General features: G+C 40.4%; 1 long non-coding RNA gene across 6 annotated transcripts in view; it reads left to right on the forward strand.

Moving 5' to 3' along the window:
* The window catches only part of LOC114017630 (uncharacterized), a 520,469-nt gene that overhangs the window by 460,224 nt on the left and 38,350 nt on the right, over window positions 1-21,895 (forward strand). Inside the window, exon 14 of one of the 6 annotated variants that reach the window (XR_008734646.1) lies at window positions 18,256-18,400. The exons of the other annotated variants lie outside the window; for them this stretch is intronic. This is a non-coding gene — a long non-coding RNA (uncharacterized LOC114017630). The remainder of the gene's footprint in view (window positions 1-18,255; window positions 18,401-21,895) is intronic. 6 annotated transcript variants of the gene reach the window in all.

Here is a 21,895-nt window from a genome sequence, read left to right on the forward strand (position 1 = left end):
CTCCTCATTAGCCTCACCAAGATCACTAGAGCTATTATGCCTAAACTAGACATTCCCTGCTCCAGCCTCCTTACCCACGTTTAGATCTCCCAGTAAAGATGCATCCACACCTGGATCTGATCTAGGTGTTCACAAACATGTGAGTGCCAGAGCCCCAGACCAAGTATCCCCCACTTTACCCTTGAAGCCAAACACAAGCTGTGTGTTTTGGGCATATCTGTGGCTGGCAAACCACTCTGTGGGAGTAAAATGTACACCTGATCATGAGTTCCTGCTTTGGTTTCATTTATTCCCACATGAAAAGAAAGGCAAAGAAGTAAGTATCTTGAAGCTAGCATGGTCACCATTCAAATGTTGATGCTTAGTGTTTGCGACTGATTAGTATTGCCACTGAATCGCAGATATTTCCTGTATTAAGTGGCCCTAAACAGTGAGTGTCAACATTTTAATGACAACAGCGTTATTGTAGGTAGTGGCAGTTTGGCAAATAGAAAAGGTAGGAGTGGGATTAGTTTTTAATGAACATCCTGAACAGGCACAGATAGGAGAGGAAAAGGAGCAAAAAATGGGAAGGACAAAGAAGCACATACGTGCTCATAAAAGTTTCTGACAAGCTAAAAGCCTCAGAAACAAATTTTAGTTTAAAAATGCATTTGAAAAGTTACATACTCACTTTTGTACAGCACAACAATGGTGGAATGCTAATAACATTTAATTTCCCTTGACTTCTAACCTTCTTAACCTGCTGTGCTGCTAGAACAGCGCTGTAAATCAAAATATGCTGTATTGTATGGTGAACATGTGTATTGAGTCATTCCAGACTGCCTGGTGCTTTTTAAAAACAAAACTCACAATAGTGTTTGTGCTGTTTTTCATTTTTCATAGACCTTTCCCCTCAATCATGCTGCAACTGGTTAGGTTATGTATTAAAAATACAATATAAAAAAGGGAGGGAAGATGTAGGGGTAGACATATTACCACAGAAAGTACAGCACAGATGAATAGGCCAAAATATCCTTGACATTACTTTCCCCTTTGTTCTAAGTGTTCTTCCAATTTCAATAAAAACAAATTGGAATACTGCCTGGGGTCTACTAAATCATTAGTAAATTAAGAATCTGTTTTTAATAACATTTCACTTGTAAATAATGCATTAATTGACTAGCTTGAAAGTTAGCTTGAATGTTAGAAACTCTGGCACTAAATGCGTAGTGAAAGAAGTGTGCTGTTTGAGGAGGCTGGATGGTAAATGTAACAAATTAAATATGACAGTTGATATTTGTGAAAATGGTGATATAATTAGAGGACACCTGCAGCTGTTTTCCAACCAAAACAACAGAAATTAAACATGTATAAAGTATGTGTGTCATATTTTCTCTTGGCATATTTCTTTTGTTCTCCTTAGGGCTTTTTTGTGGGGTCTTTCTGGTTTTTTCCTACCTTTTGTCAGGTCATATGACTAACCAAGCAAGAAGTGTCTTTGTCCAATGCTACTGTTTATTAGACCTATAAGCAAACATTTTGCAGATTAAAGGCTAAGAACATGAATCCTTTTTACTAAGAGCTGGAAGTTACTAAAGCATATGACACATGCCCAAGCATATTTTAACCATGGGTGCTTGGGAATGGTCAAGAATTACACCAGGACTCTTCCTGTGTGGTTCGCACCTGCAGGTAGCTCACTGATGTATTTCTCCACCTTGGTGTTGATAGCCTTAGTGAGGATTTCTGTAAACTAAAAGGTGATGTGATGTATTAGCATTGCAAATGTGTAACTTTCCTTCTTGGCATGTGTGCTGTTGAAAGAGAATATGATGCTGCCTTAGCCATCTCACAAGGGGGTTTGAACACAAAGTTTCTAATGTTAAAGGAAAAATGTGAAGTTGTTGAACAACATAGATCCCCATGTCATGCCACTACTGGGAAATTGTGAAGCATATTGACCGAAGATGGCCAAAAATGATGAATTTTTGATCTGGAGCCAAAGATTCTGGGTATTTCAGTTCAGGGACTCTGTTCCATCTGTCCTTGCTCCATTCCAGTTGGTGTGCAAGAAAGCATCCTGCCAAAGGAGATAGGATTTGGACTTGTGAAAGCAGGAGTCTCTAGGCTGACTCTCTTCAGAGTTACAGCAGTAACAAGGCAGTGGAATTACTCTGGTATAAATAAACAGAGCCTATACGGAACAGCAAATTTTACTCCCACGTAAAGCCATGTGGCCATTTTGCCTGGTGTCAGAATTAGTGGGCATAGAATCTATGCTGATGGGCTGGGTGTGAAGCACGCTGGAGTCAGTACTGCCCCTGTTCCCATGTACTCTACCTGAGGAAGGACCTCAGGTTCTCCCAGGGTCGCTTTTGCAAGGCTTGACATAGAGTAAATTCCCCACAGTGAAAGGGAAAATGGTATCAGGGCAAGGCAAGCGGTCCTCACCGTGGGACTCCACTCTCGCTGGGGCTGCTCAATGGGAAGTTTTCTCTATGGCTGAGGCACATAGAGCAAAATTATGTGGGGAAGGTCCCACTGCACCACACAACCAGCTGTGGATACTGTAAATCTTCAGCATGCCCTTTGTCAGCTGTCAGAAACACAGGCATTCATAAACAAAAGAGAGCGGGAGATCAAAAATTCACTTTAAAATAAACAATGTAGACTTTGATTTGGAGTGTGCTAACAGGATAGATACAAGCCATTTAAATAAACATACCAGCCAATTGTGTCAACTTTGCTTTGGGGGCAGCAATACCTTTGTCACTGGGGTTTGTATCTGTCTTGATTAGGGCCACGTCAAGCAGCCATTGAGACTGACTTTAATGACAGATAGGATGTACAGTACATGACACTGGAAGCATAATATCAGGGAGACAAATTGTGCAATGGCTAAGACAAGCTTTACAGCTCTTTCAGAAATGGCAGGATTCTTCCCCGTGGATGCAAATATATACATCTTATTTGTCTTAAAGTTACGGACCTAGGTATGGCTCCTCTTGCAGGTACCTGCTGGTATGTAATAGCTTCTGTTCTCTGCCACCTCCACCCAGATCCATCAGGGGTCTGTTTCTAATGTACGGGTTCTGGGTAGCACACTTTGCATGTGCCCTTTATTTCTGTAGTGGTATATATGACAATTATGGCAGAGAAGTTGTTTGCCACCTCCAAGGACAAGCAAGCTATGAAGTTTCACAGAAAGCGCACTATGCTTTTCTTATTATAAATCACACAAGTGCACAGCTGGGCTAGTCCCACTGACTTGCAGAGCTTTTGAGATGTGTTCCTCCTTAAGTTTATTTTACAGGTGCTATTTCTTGCTCATGATGTAGATCTTATCTGACTTGATGGCAATTGGTGATGGAACGTGGTACACAGGTGGTATAGAAGAGGTGCAGCTCATGGGGGCATGCTCCAAACCTCTGCAGGCTGCTGTGTCAGCAGCCACTCTGTGTGAGGTCTTCACTGGGTATGGCTGAGGGGAGTTCTTATGCCCTTAAAATGACAATTTTGTTGGCCTTCTCCCACGCTCTTTGGGATTTTTCATGCCTCAGCAGTAGTTTTTAGGAGGCAAATGTATCCAGACCTACATTTCCCAGGTAAAAGGCATGAAGTAAAAATAAATGATCTACCAGATGTTGTACTATCTACCAGAAGAAAGGAATTGTTCAGCCTCCCATTATCTTTCACTTGAACAAGACCTTTCCCAGGTGTCATTCACAGGTATCAGAGATGATAATACACCTTTACTTTGGCTCCTTTATAAAGTATTTTGCAGATGCTGAGCTTCTGAGTGCGTAGGGGATCCATTACAAATTTTTGTTTATCACTATACCCAAACACTGTAGATACTCCATTTCCCTAAAACCCCTCTTTGATTAAATAGCATCAGCAACAGAGATGGTGACGCCAAAGGCTAATTGCTTTTTATGGTCTAAGGGGATGCATAGGTAGGTGGTCTTCAGCTTGTTGCCGGTAGGTTTGCAGCAGCAAATCAGAGAGCCAAAGGCACAGGGAGTCTGACCACCCCTGTATTTGTTTTCCAGGGACAATTGTGGTGCGCTAAATCAAGCCTCCTAAAAACGTGGCCAAGATTTGGCCTGGCAAAAAAAATGCCCCTGCCTGTGTCTGTGGAATGCTATACCAGCTTGAAGGTTGTCTTAGCTATAGAGAGCTATGGATCAAAATACAAACCTATTCATTTAAAAAAAAAACCAAACAAAAAAGAAATCAATATACCCAAACATAAGATGTGCTGGCTTAGTTAAATAAGGCGCGACTGGTATTATTTAATTAAAATCTAGAGTGCAGCTGTTAGGGAAAAATCTAGCCAGTTTCAGATAGAAAAATATGCCCTAATAATGTGTTTCAACATCATTTTGACGCTAAAAAATAAGGGTGAATGTTTTGTATGTGCATGCATACATATGCATGTGTATACATATATTTTTGTGAAAGTAAGAGAGAGGGTGAAAAGATAAATGTGCTCAAATACTTTTTCTTTATTGAAAGAAACTATAAATAAAACTAGACTTAAGCCAGTGGCCAGGAGGCTCCAAGGATGCGCAGTGTGTGCTTAGAGGCTGAGAACAAGGGGAGGTGATGCTGTGAGCTTCTTTGCCTGTGCATATGAGCCAGGGTTTTCTGTCTTTTACCACCCAGATGTACACAGTGGACATCTCACAAAAGAAAATGTCTTTGTTCACTAAGTGAGAAATCATTTCAACTATGCAATTTTTCAGTTTGCTCCAAGGTTGATAAAGATGCGTTTATTTTCTATAAAGAATAGTTATAGTTAATTGCATTGCTGCTGTTTCTAAAACTTACTGGGCTAACATCTTGCTTTACTACCTAAGGCAGAGCAATTCAGCTTTTCAGAGAAATAATTGTATATATTAGACTGGCAGAAAAAAATAGCAACTTTTGGAGGATGTTTTTGAGGAACGAGGCAATTATATAAACCAAGGAAACAAAAACGTGACACTGTGAGAAGTTTTGGTGCCATTATTATTTTTTATTTTAGTAGCTATACAGTACTGTAATTTTGAATGACACTAGAGAATAAAAAAGGCCAGACCCGTAGTATACTCTGCTACACATATCCATAGCCATACCCTGCTACACATAGTATCTAACTGATGACGGTCTGGGAGAACAAAGTGAGGCTGCTTTTCTCCTCTTCCCATCCTAGGGTTGGCAATCCAGGATTCTGAAGCTGTGTCTTGTCCTCTCCTTGCTATATTGCCTTTGCAGGGACAAGAGATTTTTTTAGTGAGATTTTTTAGCAAGATTTCACAACCCAAAGAGTCCTCAGGGCAACAGACCTGTTTTTTCTTCAGCTCTTCTCCTGAGCAGTGCAAAGCTGCCAGAGAGAGGGAGCCGAGGATCAGGCCTCGTGGTAGCTGTCACAAGGAGCTTGCAGCATGCAAAGGATGGACATAGGAAAGGAGGAAAACAAGCAAAAGGAGAAGCAGGGAAAGGAGGTTAAGGGCTAACAAAACTTAAGATCATTTTATTCATTACATCTCCAGTTAGAAAAGTACCACCTATTTGTAATGAAAAAGTGGTTAGATCATATTTTGATAACATGACTCTTTTATTTTTGTTCACGAAATAATTGACATTTGTGGAATTTTACCCTCCTTGTAACATTTGTCCAGAACAGGTGTAGGTTTTCTAAGATTTTCTTCTTCCTCTCTTATTTCATGGTCTTTGTGTAGCATTTATTTGGTCATTAAAAGCAAACACGTCACCTTTTCCTAGTTCACCTTTCGCCTACAAGTGAAATTCTTGTCATGTTGGAATAGATTTCACTTGCTGAGAGAAGTGGTGGGTCCTCTGCTTTCCCTGTGTCTACACTCCCCAGTTAGGAGCTTTGGGTAGCAGTCCTTGGGCAGAAATCACTGGCCTTTCCTTGCCCAACTTGCTCTGAAAGAATATGCAGGATCACTTGTCTAGCCAGCATGCCAAAAGTGGAAATGAAGGCAAAATGGACTTTCACGGAGGATCTGAAGGGAAGGTGGGGGGGAAATATTTGAAGCAGAGAAGGGTAGCTCTCTAGTTATATGGACTCAAGTCTGAAAGTCACAAAGATGAGAGGGAAAATAAAACAAGCCACGAAGTCTGTTTTTTTCAGGGGCTCTGGTCCATACAAAACAGCAGTGCTGCATGGAGGAGATAAATACCAGAGGGGAGAGAGGGAACTGGAGGACAAGACAGGGGAGGGAGAAGGGCCAGGTTGGTGCTAAATGGGAGCAGGGTGTGGGAGCCCACAGGGGGAGGGAGCTAGCCAAACGACTGCCAAGTGGGCATAGCAGAGTGCAGGCGAAGAAAAACTCACCCTCCAAACTCTTCCACAGTTGTGTTGGCTTTGCTACTTTCATCTGTAAGAGCTGGAAAAAGAAGTGTTTCAGCTGCCGTTCTGCCCTGCCTGACCATGTGCCCTCAGCGATCTCAGACCACAAGGGATCAATGTGTTGCTCAGAGCCCTTGCACTGTGCATGGGAGGTTGCCACCAGGAGCTCCTTGGGCTCTGAGTAACATCCCTAATCCATGCTTTCTGGTCCTCCCGGGCACAGGGGACTGAGTTGAAGAGCCTGAGTGCTGAATATGTTTGCTCTGGGCAATTTAAATTAGAATGTTGTGTGTTATTTAAGGCATGTTTTTGTATTTTATCTGCTGCCTGCATCTCAGATGCTGAAATACTCACACAGCTCTTCATTCTTTGGGGAGCAAGACCTGGGTTTTCCCCGGTGGCACAGTGATAGCTTCTGATCCGCCAGCCTCCCGCTGTCCACTGTCGTTGCAGCTCACAGTCACCAAGTGGCCCGAGGAATAGCTGGCACTCAAGGACCCCCCCCTCCAGTGCCCATAACTCTGAAACTACATGACATCTTAACCTTTATGAAATTTCTTCAAGACAGCATTTAAAAACACCCAAATCTTTCCTGACCTTTACATTTTAGTAGAGGGGTTTTTGTTTTGTTATTTTTTTAAATTGATGTTCCTTTATGTTTTTCTTTAGCTGTGGCATTTTTAAACTAGTTCAAGAGGAACTTTGCTTTGCCCTTCCCATCCTGGTTGAGCCCAATCATTAATCATAAAGGGAAAGCACTCCAGACTGAAACCTAACTTCATAATGTTTTTGTGTTTGTGACATTTTATCTCTCTAAGCCAGTGGGAAGTTCTTATCCTTTTAATTTATAATCTGTTAGGTTTCAATTTGACTCTAGATGCTGACTTCTTTTGTAGGCTCCCATCCCCATCCTCACCCCCGTTTCACCACGCTGTGGCTTGGTGATTGCATATCGGGTATACCGATCACTCTGAGAACCTCCCAAGGGGATCAGTGATTGCTGCCCTGGATCATCAGGAAGCTGACTCCTTTTCATATGTGGGAAATCAAGGTATCTTCAACAGAAAAGCCGATGGTGCAATTTGACAGTAACACACTGCCTAAATCTAGAATTAATCTGTTGAGTACTTCAGCAAAGCTGACTTAGTGTAAAGCTAACACAAGAGAGGAATCTGTCCTGGCATCTTTATACAAAACTGTGAATATTTGCAAAGAAAAACTGGAAACTTGAAAGGAAGCATTCTAGTTTTTTCTACAGCACTTGCTCTTTTTAATGTAAATAGAAACAGTGTATCCTGCAGTGCACAGCGTTCTGCTGTAAGACCTCGCTTTTTACAAAGGGAAAGCTTTCCACATTCATATATCTTTATCTAGTATAATCTCATAAAATCTTCCATGATATCAGGCAATTATAACATTCAAGTCTCAGAGTCTAAATACTCTCTAGTGGTGCTATTGGATTTGTTTATATAGTATGGTTGTGTTGCAAGTAGAGTACAACACTGCCACAGCTTTGTAGGCACAAAGATGAGTTCTGCTAAGCCTGTGTAAGTCTCTGCTCTTTAGCCCAAAAAACTGAAGGTCAGTTCAAAGCTGCTTGTTGAGGGAAACTAATCCTGCAAACAGTACATTCGCTGGCCATTATTTCCGAATCCAAACTATCTTATAGTCATGAAATGGAAAGTTTATGGGGAAAACAAATGCTGCATTTATTACTGTGATGCAACATTCATAAAATATATTTCATTGGGGGGGAGTTTACACAGGGGGTAATGAGATTTTTCCTTTATACATTATTTATAACTGCTTAATCCAGGTGCTGTAGGTTATTTTTTTATCCCTCAGTTTCACAGCTACAAAACACTTCAGTATTTCTAATTTATTTCTGCTTACAATACAGATGTTCTCAATTGTGTCTCTAACTACATTTCAACTGTTATGATCACTTTTATTTGTTTGTGTCACTGTACACTTAGAGGTTGAATGTGCGGTACACAATAGTCAGGTTCCAAGCAGCCTGTAAAAAGCCTCTGGTGATTTAGTTACCAACAAATTAAACTATGCCTAACAGTAATATCTTTATCATTAGTGGTTTTAATCTTCAGATGATTTCCCTGCAGTTTACGTTGCTCTGTGCATGGGCTCTTATATCTTCACATAAAGGTTTCATCCTTTTAAACAGCATTTTTCAAGATGACCATTTGGAAACAACATTTGGAGGAACATTTGGGTTGCATCCTCTAACTAAATTTCCAAGCTGTTGGTAACGGACTAAAGAAAATGTGGTCTGCGCTGAATACTAAAGAGCTGCAAATGTAAGAGCCTTGAAGGTTATGTGTAAATATTGACATTTTTATTTTATTTAGCATACAAAAATGAACTTGCAATGTTGCTTATCTGATCATACAGCAATGACCGCATCTGCATCATCTGAGATCTATTCCTCACACTTCTGACTTTCATAGATGTTCCAGAATTTTCCCATTGAGGATGTAATTGATGTCCCTGATTAGGCAACAGATATCAGGGGACTGAGTGTCCATCTAGGAACATGTCAACCAAGAGGCAACAAATGGAAACAGAGAAAAAAAATCCTTTCATCTTCAAAGGCCTTGTTATATGTGCAGATATGGTTCCCAATAAAACCATTAAGGTCCTTTCCTGAGATGTGTAATGGGACTTTAGGGCATTCAGCATCCAGCAAAACAAGGTCTTTGGTTCATCCTAGAGGAAGCACAGAAAAATAACTCTAACATTACATATACCCCAGCTGTTCTTTGCACTTAGACATACTGCCCCATCCCCTTGAGTGTAAGTCTGTTGTCATTTCTTTTTTGACCAGAGGTTTCTGTGGAAACCTTGAGGTCTGCATATTTGCATGCTTTTTTCCTAGAACACTGAAAAAGACTCTGATATGGAGATAATAAAGCTTGCAGTTCTTCAGGACTGTTGTTTATACTAAATACATTTATATGTTAAGTACTAAGATGGTCACTGCATAGTTTGTAATTCCAAGGCATGAAACATGAGGGCCCCACAGCATTCCCCTTAAATCTAATCAGAAAACCGTGAGATCTTGGCTGTTCCCACTATAGATCTGGGTAACTGGTTCATGAATGGCACTACAGTCACCGAACATCCCCAGTAATGATTTGAGAACACATCAATTCTCTCCCTGGGTAGCCTAACCTGAACATCAACACTATCAGTAATTTTTCTAAAGTATCTGCTTCCCCTTTTTAATACTCCTAGTTCCTGCATGAAACCCTGGCATGCTGTTTGCATCAGCTGGCTGCCTCTTGTACTCCTCTGGGGGTGTCTCAAAGATTTTTTTTATTTTTTTTTATTTCCACATGTGAGAGAAGGATTTAATAAACTGCAGAATCATAAATTTCATTGAGAGGGAGGGAGGAGGAACAGTAACTTCTTTGTGCTACATGGAGACTGTGTAATTTACATAAATATTGTGTGTCGCTTTAGCAGATAGCGTAATTAAGAAGTGACCGGCATGGCTCTTGTTTGGTCATCCTCCTTTTTATTGTATAAACTTCATTTAATATAGTTGTCCATTTATGTATTTGTCAAAGAGTTTCTGACTCTCCCAGTCCCCTGTTTTTGTTGGACACAGCAGTGAGCCTTACCAAGAGGTGCAGTGCTCTGCCTACAGAGCTACTTTGCCCAGATTAGAGAATATGTCCCTGATTCACTTTTCTTGAGGAAAGCCAGGCATCAACGTACTCAGGCCAGCATGCTTTTGGCAGCTCATGCGAAGTATGGAGAACACATGTAATTTGTCCTTTTTAATTTATTCTTCTCTGCCCTGCAATAGAGTAAGCAGCCTTATCCTGTATTAGTCAAAGCTTCTGAGAAGGCTCCCTCTGTGCTTCCAGAATAGTCCTGTAGTGACAGTGTAGCACTGGGGAAATAAAAGACAAGAGACATATGAAAATGATGAAGTCTGCTTCTGAAAGTGATGAACCCATTTCCCTCGCCAGCACGACATCACTAAGGGCGCTCTTGTGGTGGCTGGTGGATACATGTGTCTATATCCAGCTCATGGCTCCTAGCTGGGCTCGTGGAAAGGCTGTATTGCAGAACTGACAGGGCCATGTCCCATGCCAGCCAGCCAAGGGACAGTGGTAGATTATTAACCTTGATGATCATCTAGTCAAATGGACTGAGAAAATTAATTCCCCCAGCTTCTCCATTGGGGGTGGGGGGAAGTGGAGAGTGGAAAATTCTGCAAGGACTAAGGAAAAGCAAGGACAAGGAGTAATAAAGACTCAAGCTTTTGGAAGAATCAGCAGCTTTGGGCAGGAGAGAGGATCAGGATAGAATGCTTTATAGCAGAAAGGTTCCACTTAATGGTGGGACTAAGGTCAAAGAAAGCTGATGTGATGGGAGGGAGGCTCAACAATTAAGAGGAGAGCTCTGAATTGCAGGCAAAAATGGATGGACATCTTAGCGGAACATGATGTTACCCAAAATGTTGCTGTGAATTTGGAAAATGAGTGTAGAATTTATTGGGTTTGCATTGACCTGTGTGTCTCTGTGCTGTCTAAGAGTAATTCTGTTTGGGGGGCTGAGTGCAGCTAAGCTGCATACTATCATATTGCAGAAGAGATAACAAGCAAAGATCCTCCACCCAGTAAATATGCCAGAAGGGCCTGAAGCAGAAACAGTGCTGCTGCCTACCTATATCTAATAGAAGCTTAAAAAGTCACTTGATTTACTGTGACCTCCTTTTGGGGCTCGCATTTCAAGAAATACAGTCCAGCTGGAAAAGAGAGCAAAAAGAATAATAAGAAATCTAAAAAAAAATTTGTCTATGGGGAAAAATTGAATGATCCGGGGTTGTCTAACCTAAACAGGAGAAGATAATGTAGGTTTTCAACTACATGAGGAAACACTGCTCCAAAGGAAAAGAATAGTCTTTTCTCATGTTCCTGGGGAAAAGTGAGTACCAATAGGCTTCAATTTCAGTAAGAAGGATGTCAGCTGATCCTTAAGGAATACTCGGTATTCTGTTAGGAATCTGGTGGCATACCTGCAGTAGATCAGGAAGGGGTAAAGTCTTTATCACAGTATCTTTATGAATAGGCTAGACAACATCTGAAAGTAATGACAGAGACGTAGTAGGGCCTGCATTGACCTTGTGAGCCTGGGCAACTGAAACCCAATGAGCACCTAGTGAGTCAAGTCTAGGAAGAGACAGACAGATTTGCATCACTTTGGTAGCCCAATGAGGTAGGAGGCGGTAAATCCCTTGTGCATTTTGACAGTGGGGATCTCCCTCAACTTTGAAAGCAGATTTTTGTCAACTCAAAACACTTCTCCCTTGCCAAACCCATACACTACCTTCATCTTATCTAAAGAAAGCCTCAGCCAACTGGCTTTCATCCATGTCTTATCTCTGCCAGACACAAGGAAGCTGTAACATATGGCTTCAATGAAAAGGAGACATAGAGCTTGGTGTCATCAGGATATTGATGACATTGTAGCCTATGCCATTTCACAATATCCTCTAGCAGTTTCATATGGGTTTTGAATAAGAAGGGTAGCAGAAGTGAACCCTTTGGTACTTTTAAGCTGAGAGGCCTGGGAGAGAAAAAAACATTTATCGGTGCTTCTGGGATCTTCTTGACAAAGATTGTCAGAACACTTCAAAGACTTTCTTCTTTCTTGTCAGCCATTTTGCCACAGCAGCAATGTGTAATAGCAAACAGGAAGCAGACATCATGTCTGGACTTTGGTCTGACTCAGATGCAGTGTCAATGCACAGGGAGATTTAGCTGTATTAAGTTAAAATAACATAGTAAAGAATGTATGTGTATGTATGTGGGTCTGTATGAAGTCCTGTAACCATATCATGACAGAAATTGCCCAGCTTTCCTGTAAAATTGCTAATGACACTAATCAGAATGTATTAACTAGACTATTAACAGGAAGAATAAATTTATCTGTAGTTTAGGAATTTTAGTCCTGAGAGCTGTAGAGTGAGACCGTTCTATGCAGCTGATCATCTGCAGAAGTCTTACAATGAGACCTGCCCTAATAGATCAAGGGGACAAACAAGTAATCACTTAGTTGCTTTAATCAACCAGTGAAAGTAACAGGTGAAGTGATGTGACCCCTATGTGAAAAAGGAGCGTAGAACCCATTGATAAAGATGCAGAATGGGGAAAGAAGATATAAAACCTCACTTCAGTAGTAACAATTACTCTGTAGGCAGACGTGTCTTTCCCCCCAGGCTTACATCCATCTGGAGCTCTAACCTGCACTGTGCCAAACAAGATTTAGCTCAAATGCCCAGCCATTTATTTGGAGTGTATCATTGGTATATGGATTTGCTAATAGCAATTTATATGATATCTAGTCTTGAAAAGTCTTTGCTTCTTATTTAAAAAACATACCATTGTATTGTTCAGGTTTCATATTCTTTCTTTTCTGCACTCAGTGATGAGAAAACCTCACTGAAATGACTATATATGCCTGTCACATGGCTCAGCTGTAATAATAGAAGTAAAGCAAGTACTCCAGAATCTGGTTAGCTCACCTTCCTCAGCTATTTCAACATAACCAGAGGGAAGGTGTCCTGGAGGCCCCAGATGCACTACTGGAAGATTTCTCGAAATGTAACCCTATTAGTAATGCCATCTGACCTTTCTCCCTTCCCTGCTGTGATATTTGGTGGACAAGGCATAAACCATTCCAGTGAAATGTTCAGGCCTGAAAAATGGTGTATTTTGCACCAAAACTGTGGGAACTGACAGGTGCCTAAGCAGAGGAGGAGCTGGGTGAGTGAGGTGATGAAGTTGCCCCACCACTACCATCCCAACAATATTACAGACAGAAAGAGGGTTCTGCATACAGGAATTGCTGTAAGGTAGGAGTAAAGCAAATTAGTGAAATCCATCTTGTTTTCTTATAACACAAATGCCAGCTGAACTGGAGTGATGCTGTGCAGTAGATTGCAATGAAAACATGCAGCTTGTGATAAGCTGACAGGAGCTGCACTAGGCATAAATAGCTTAGAAACATCAGTATGTAAAGGCAAAATTTTTGCTTTTGTGTTTTAAGAAGACATATTTGCCTATGCTTTGCTTTTCAGAATATAACATGTTATGTTAATGTGAGCAATTATATTTATAACACCTCACACTTCCCGTGTGTCATTTTTCTGTCATGTATGTATGTTCTCATTTTTTTGAGCTATGGACCTGTTATAATTATTGTTAGAACTTTGTGACTGAGATTAGACTTTCTCAGCATGACTGTTTTCTCAAGAAGTCCTGGCTACAGTGGAGTGACTGAGCTGACATTTGCACAGATGGGCAGATGGTGCCTGGGCCATGTCTGGTTGCAGTGCAAACCTGAAGATCCTAGTTGAGGAAGCTGAGCCACTATGTTTTGCCCTGTTTATAAGAAAGCTGCTTCTCAACAAATGTAGCCTGTGTTATCCTTTCTGCTAGATGTAATGGAAAGAAATGGTTAGCCATAGGAAAACATGCCCACAGCTAAAACATATATTTTGGCCAAAGGCCAAAATGATTTATATGAGATATCTGTGTGTGTTTCTTCCATACCAACTAAAACCATTTAAACTTCTTGGGAAACGTTAAAGAGGGCAAACATCCACAAGTCTGACTGACTGTGGGAGGTTATAAAATGTATCACAATTGATAAATTGCGCTTGAAAACCATGCAGTATGAGAACAAATGCTGAAATGGTGTAACTGGCAAATCATCTTCTAGAGATGGAATCTGAATTTTGATTTCTCCTTAGAGTCAATTTTAAATATGGAATAGTTCCCTCACTTTCAAGACAGAGATTTTGCATTAAGGCTACCTCTGAGAGTCAGTAGATGTTGTTGGGTGCATTGAGAAACACAATTCTTCAGAGAGAAGGAAAGGGATAGTAGGCATGGCATGTTTTGGAGGACTTGGGACAGGTTGATTCAGTGAAATCCAATTGTTTTCTAATTCCAATTCTGAGAATGAATCACAGAATTTTCTACAGGTAACTGGCTAATGTCCACTAACTGCTGAGAAGAGCTTTATGTCCTACTTTGTGATTGACAGCTAACTAGAGTAGTTTTCAGATGGGCGAGCTGTCATGTCTGGCCTGCTGCATCTAGGTGCCAGGACCCTTGGCATACTCTGCAGCTCTGCTACTGACTTCCTGCTATGGACTTTGTGTTTAACTTCCATTATTTCACCTTAACCCATTTAGGGAAAACTCATCAATGTAACACTGTTTTAGAAGTGGCTTTTCATGAATACAGCTAATGGAATTTATGCAAGTAAAATGCTACTCCAGAAGTCCTCTGATAAGCCATACAGACTAGAAAATTACTGATTTAGGACATAAGTAGGTAAGATGGCAAATTTCATCATGTTCGAAACTGTTTTATGCATATACCACTTTTTTATCTTCAGCCCAGAGCATTACAGAAGCTTTCAGCAAATACAGCCCTCTGCTTTAAGCACCAGCATTGTAACAGTTTTTACATTCTTGCTCTGCTATGCAGTCATGTAGTCCTGGAAGAGCTCCATGGACTTCAAGGGTCAAGGCAATACTGCAGTTACATAGAATTAGAATTCTTTTTCTTTAGCAAAAAGATTTAGTAATGTAGCAAAACCAATGGACCAAGGCCAGCTGTGGCATGAACAGTGATTTTACTTCTCAAGCCAAATTCTTAAATGGTGCCAATGAACCTGCTGTGTTCTAAAAAACCCTTTTTTGATCTCCTTTGTGTCAATAGCTTAGACAAAAGGATTGGAGTGGCAGCAATAAAAAGAACTATTAAAGATCTTATATGTGGCACAAGTTATTTTACTTCTTGTTAACTCTTTTTCCTGCTTCATGCCCATTTCTGCATCTACTTGTATGGGAGCTGAACATAGCCAAAGACTGACTGTACTTACATCAAGATACATATGTAAAAAGGCATTTGAATCAATCACTACTTTGCCTATAGATTTCAGAAGTTTAGATCTCCAGCTAGGGCAGGTGTAAACTTCTTAGAGGTATAAAGGTAGCTGAAGCATGTGGGTCCAATGAGTTGGGTGTAGCAGCTGGGAGCAGAGCACTGAGATAAACAGGCATGTGCTGGTTCTTGTGATTAGGTCAGAAAAGTTTTCTGTGTTGCCTGTTCTGTAGAGACATATCTTGGAATCAAGGAATGATTGTCCAATTCTTCCAACACACGCTTCTATAATGAAACACCTAAGAGGTAGGATTGCTGTGCGTGCGACCGGGCTTTCTCATTCTGTGACTTTCTGGGATCAGCAAGTATCTGTATGATGCCTGGGGAACAAATTCTCCCCTGCTGCAGCTCCACTGTTACAGGTTGCTGTTGTTCAGGACTGCAGAGGAGTCCCATTTCTTTCTGGTTCTGGAAGCAACAACTAGGAGCTGCCCTGAGCCTCATGCTGTCACGTCACTGCACTGGTGTGTGCTAAGAGGTAAAGGAAGCAACATGGAGGGCATCTGGAAAGAGGGGGGACAGGAGGAACTCGATTTGGCAGGTGTTGGAGCACAGCAGGTTTGCAGCAGTTCATTCTGGAAGCAATTGTCTGCTAAATAGTGATGCTTTAACTGCAATGGAATATCTCCAGCTTCAGTAATATTTATTATTGTAAAGACAAAAGTGTACAACACTTACAGGAGCACAGTGGTGCGGTTACCCAAGATTCGCTGTTCATTAACCATTCAGACACTGGGTGATTTTAGAAGACCTGGGCTTTTAAGTGATTTTTCCTAATTCTTGTAATTCTCAAACGTGCTTGTTTTAATTGCCATGAAGCTAAACTGCAAGAAGAGTAGTGTTTCCTGGTTTGTGCATAGGCTGCCTCCATCACATCAGTGCATAATCAAAGAAAATGTAATTACAGCTCTGTGAATTTGAGGACCAGTTCTGCAGTCTGGTCTGTGCATGCACTACTCACACAAATGGGTGAGTCCTTGGGTTTTGCTTGGCTAACAAGTACCATCCTGTAATAACAAAGAGGAAATCTATGCTAGGATTTAGAGCAGATGGTTTTATTAAATCTAATAGACCACTGTAACCTTGGTATCAGTCAGGAATGATTCTCCTGAAATGACTGGAGCTGTACCAGTCTTACATTTCAGGACTGAGATCAGAACCAGATCTACTTTGCTGAAAAATCAGGCAGTTCTGTGATTTGCTGCTAGTGAGAAATCACTTACCCAGATCTTAAATCTGTCTATGTCCAAGCTGAAATTGTACACTATAGATATGTTACATGGACTCTATGGGGTGCTCTTCTAAATATGCTCCACAGTGTTTACTAATAAGGCTCTTTTTTCTTCTTCATGCAGCTTGTCCTCTACGGGTGATAGATGTTTCTGCACTAGAATTTTGTTCCATTCCTATTAAAATAATTTTACGTTCCAGCAAGATTTTTTTTTTTTTTTTTTTTGTCTTCTAAAACTATGATAAATATTCAAAAATTCAGGGTCCATGCTATCTGGAACCACATACCTTTAAATCCAAATATTTAAGGTGGGATTTATGGGAGAGAGGCGTTTTCCAAATGGAGGTAAAAAGGTGCTGGGAGGAGAGGTAAAATAGCAAATTATTAATTCTCGTACCAGGGAGAGGAGAGGATGAATGGAAGAGTGAAGGGTTCACCAGGGAGAGAGACACAGGGCAGAGTCATTTGCAAAGTGCTGGTTTACAGAACTTTTAAAGGTAAATGCACTTATTTGTAGGCAGTAGACTAAGCTGTATTGTTTGACATGAGCTGGCTCATAGTTATACTTGACTTCACACTTCTTAAAGCTAGCGGGGGGAGGCAAGAGAAAGAAGACATCCCTGTTCTAGTACTGCTACCTCAGAAAATCCTGTCTCCTGTGTGAAAATGCTGTGCACTTCTTGCTTACCAAGTGACTTAAGTTAATATAAGAGGATTCAGTGTTCTAATGTTAAATGTCAAGGGAGCAGTGCCTGAAAGGTCTGAGACTAAAGCATCAGGCTACACAATTTCCTATTTACTATAGACGGTATATTTAGTAACTAATCATCACACCTAATAATCTAAAATAATATTTGACAAAAAGGTCAAGTGCTACAGCTAGGAGAACCATAAAAATCTATAAAGAGAATGCTCCATGGAACAACCAGACAGATGCAGCTCTGGGCTCTGTCATTGTATCTCTCAGTTCCTCCTTTCATTCTATAAAAATGTCACAGTCTCTTAAGCTCAAACAATTCCATACATTTTTTGCTTCTGGAGGTCATAACTCTAGGGAAAGCTCAGTTCCCAGTTGACAGACCAAACAACTCTGTATCTGGAAGTTTCCTCTCTTGAAGTCTTCTAGAGCTTTCAAAAAGTGTCATGGTTTATGGAGTAAACAAAAGTTCCCAGGAGGACATGGAGGATTCTCTATTTTATGGAAATTTCATTTGAATGCAATGGAAGAGACTTTTAAAATTAAATAATTGCTTTATAAAACTTAGCAGACTTTATGTTCCAGGTCTGTTAGCCAAATGGATCTTAGCCAGAGGGGTGAGGGGGAGTGAACCAAACTGAAAGCTGGGGTAGATGGGCCCAACTTCCACATTGTTTTTGAACTTGACTAACACAGCAGGGGCTACAAGTAGCCACAGTGTGCTGCTGATCTGTAAAACAACATGGACAGCTTCAGACATGTTTCAGAACCGCATTTCCCCTGTAAAACGTAAAAACAAAACACAAAAACGGCAACTGAGCCTAAATGCTGTACTTGGATCCAGACTTCAGGACACACATATCTGATTTTATTGTTAATATTGTCCTCCCTTAGCTCCTCTCTCTTTGATATTGTTCCCACGCTCTGTTCTTCGTGACTGCCTTCATGCCTGTTGGCAGCTTATTTTTTCTATCATCTTCTCATTTGCCTGCAGGGACCTTAGCTATTTTACTTCTGCCCATGGGATCCCACCTCAGCTGTAGCCGTTTGAATTAACATGCCTCCTTGCTTCTTCTTCTGGCTGAGGAAACTGCAAGAAGTGCTGTCATGGCCAGCAGAACAAACAGATGATCCACCCTGTAACTCATTTGTAAACCCATATGGTTAATAGCAGAAATGTGTACTACAGAAATGGCAGGTATTCGGAAGAAAAATATGGGACACACCTTTTAATTCTCATGAAAGCATTATCATGGGAAACCTTCTTACAACAACAGAGTTGAGAACAAGTTAAATATTTTTTTTCAAAGGGATTATCCCTACCCAGCAGGGAACAGCTGGCATAAAGCGTTGATCCACCTCCCATTGCAATCGTGAGCCAAACTCCCATTGATTTTATTGGTACAGAATCAAGCCCTTATTAAGTCCACGACCAGCTTTGCACAACTTCTGTCCCTGTCTACTTCCCTTACACATAGGCCTGACCCTCTCTGACCTTGGAGAACTCAAGCTGAGGCGGGCTGTAGTGAAACTGTAATCATTTGAAGAGGCAAATGACTAAAATCGTGTAACAGCTTGTTCCAGATACATTCAGCTGTGGAGTATACCTCAAAGAGCCCTGCTAACTTCAGTCTATCCCACCTGCCTGGAGAGCCAAATGACAGGCAGCAAGAAGTATCCAGGATCTCAACTCACTAAAATGAGCCAGTTTCTTCTAGTTCCTTCTTCTTTCTGGATTAGTGTGTTTCCTCTCTAGGTTGTGTTTCATTCCTGTGTTGAGCAACTTGAAAAGGATTGTTTTCTCGTGGTATTTTCAACTATTGTGTACAGTTACATAGCAGTATATTTAGTGAAAGAGCACCAGGTACTGAGATGTGTTGAAAAACATCACTCCCAGATAGAAGAGTGGCTACAGACTACTTACTCTCTTTCCAGAGCATTCACATAAAGGCTTATACATGTGTAGAACTGTTTAGGGAACAAACATTAATTAGAAAAAAACCTAGACATTATTTAGGTTCCTAATCTCTGACATCAACAGGCTTCCTGTCACCAGCACCTAGTCCCTTCTTGGTTGTATTGTTTGAATGCGTTTCTGCTAAATGGCAGACCTGGCTGAAACTGTTAGTGCCTAGGAATGGGAAAAAATGTAGTAAGAAGTGATTGGGTTATTAAGAGCCTTATTGTACGTGACGGTAAAAAAACTGGGGGTGTACCCTCATATGTCATCTAAAAGTTAGTACTGTGAGCAAGATGTTTTCATATCCTTTCTAATACTTTGAGATAGATCAAAATTTATCATAGTTATCTTCGTTTTACTCAGTTAATAATGAATGATCAGTGAAACATTTTGGAATAGGAAAAGCTAGATGATTCATATAACCTCTGCTGTGAAAGGTTTTCAAAATTTAAAACGTACAAAGAGAAGTAAAAGTAGCTATATCTTTTGCACAATATAAAAAAGCCAAGAAATTATGTAGGAGAGCTGAGAAGTTTTAATTGAATAAATGAGTTTGTGAGATGGTCATATGGGTTTGATTTTTTGATAATCAGATAGGGTTTCGTTGTTCAGCATTTGCATAAGATCTCAAACAATGAAACTGTCTTCATGGACATTTCTTTTCACTGAAAGTCATCAGTGGATGATAGTGGTGTGACTGTGTGAGTGTTGTATAACTACAGTTTTTAACTCCTGGGGAAGGTGCTCTGTAAAAAGCTGGTTCCTCTTCTGTGTTAGAACTAATAGAAGTTCCAAGATGTGAAAAAGAGTCCAAAGTCTTGCTCAACTGTGTACGGCTAACAGGGAATCCAGAAGCTTTGCTATAACATTCCTGTTACGGACACACCTCTGATAAGGCTGCACTGAGAATAAGGGGCCAAATTCTCTGCTGGAATAAAACCCACAATTTTTTTAGTGTCTGTTGAGCTTCCACTATCTGTTTCAGCAGAGATCTTAGTTACTAAAAGCTGAAGTAGAGAGACATGCCTTTACCCCTCCAAATTGTATAGTCAATATTTGGAGACTTTTTTTATCTTTGTGCCAGTGCACAGAAAGAAGTATAATATGATGCATGCATGACTTCTTCATAAAGCTTCAACTTTCAGAGCCTGTGAGTGGGGACTCAAGTGTCCCATTCAGGTAGATTATTCTATAATAATTATTGTCATTCCTATTGCATCATTTTCACAAGCATGTAAGGCTCCTGACTGTGAATGACTGGACATGCTGGACCACTGTTCTGGACTGGTATTGCAGACCCTGTGCTTTTGTATTGTTAGAGCTACTTCTTTTGAACTCTATGGCTAACTAAAAATTTGAGATATTCTAGGTTATTCTAATTATGAGGAGAAATTGTTGGTGAAAGTCACATACTACTTCTTTGTAACTCTATGTATTTACAAGAAAAGGACAAAGATCTGTTTTTTCTGACCACAGGACAAGTCAAAAGACTAGATGAATACAAGAATTTTATCCCATTGCCTGTGAGACCTCTCTCAGCCAGAGCCCATTCCTCCTTATGTTCACCCTTGGCATCTCCTAGGGATGCACTGTCTGCGTGTCAGGCTGCCTTTCTTAATTTCTGCAGAGCTTCTGTGGCTTTTCTTCTTACCCAGTTCTGACAGTCTCTCAGTGCAATACTCAGAAGATACACTTCTCTCATAGTTCAGGTCTCTGATGAGACTCGCCTTGCCTTTGCTATGTGCAATGCCATGTGCCTTCATTTTGTCTTGAAGGCTGAGTATCTTCACAAAGGAGTTGAGTTGCTCCTTCCCAGCTAGCTCAACTGAAGGGCAGTTCCCATCTACTACAACCACCAGCTCTGACATTTCATCCATCCAGTCCTAACTCTGTTTTCTATCAAAATTATTCCTGTAACTCCCTGCCATCATAAAACATCTAAGCCTGAAAAGAAGAGGAATAAACATAAAGTGGTTTAGAACTGTATACTAGGAATAATTAAACTTTTAGTAAGAGACTTCTGTCATTTCTCTATTTTTACTCACCATGAGGAGGACAGCATGTTCTCATCTCTGTGGAGTCACATAAATGACTTGATTAAAGTGCATGTTGTAGAGCTGAATCTGGGCATTTGGAAGTTCCTTGCTGTTTTCTTAAGGTATTTGTGTGATAGATGATGAAAAAAAAAAAGTCCTGTGCTTAGTTCATCTTGTTATGATGTAGATATATTTTCCACACATTTGCAAATGAGTAAAGAACAAGAGTTCTTCAGCTATTTAAAGTCTTTGAAAGAAGAAAGGCAGTTTAGATTACCAGCAGCCTACAATGTGCGTGGCACAAAAATGTCAGTTTTAATGGCAAAGTTCAGGATAAAACTGTGTCAGCTAATTTAATCATTTACCATGAAATACCAGTTATCTTAATCTTACATGCAGTCCTTAAGTCTGCTGCATATTTTTGTGTAATTGAATCCTGACCCTAAAAGGAAGGAAGCAAGGAATTTGCTTTTTAGTGAATAGTTAGGCTCTAAATGTTCCTGTTTATAAATTATATTTGCGGCATTGTCAGACCTTTTAATACTGAACAGCTAATATTTTTGATGAGTCTATTTTTTCTCTGTTTTATATTTGTTTCCATACTGCAGAAATCATATTAGTATTCAGTTTCTATGGAA

This window comes from Falco cherrug, chromosome 12 (assembly GCF_023634085.1).
Source record: "Falco cherrug isolate bFalChe1 chromosome 12, bFalChe1.pri, whole genome shotgun sequence".
NCBI classification, from domain to species: Eukaryota; Metazoa; Chordata; class Aves; order Falconiformes; family Falconidae; genus Falco; species Falco cherrug.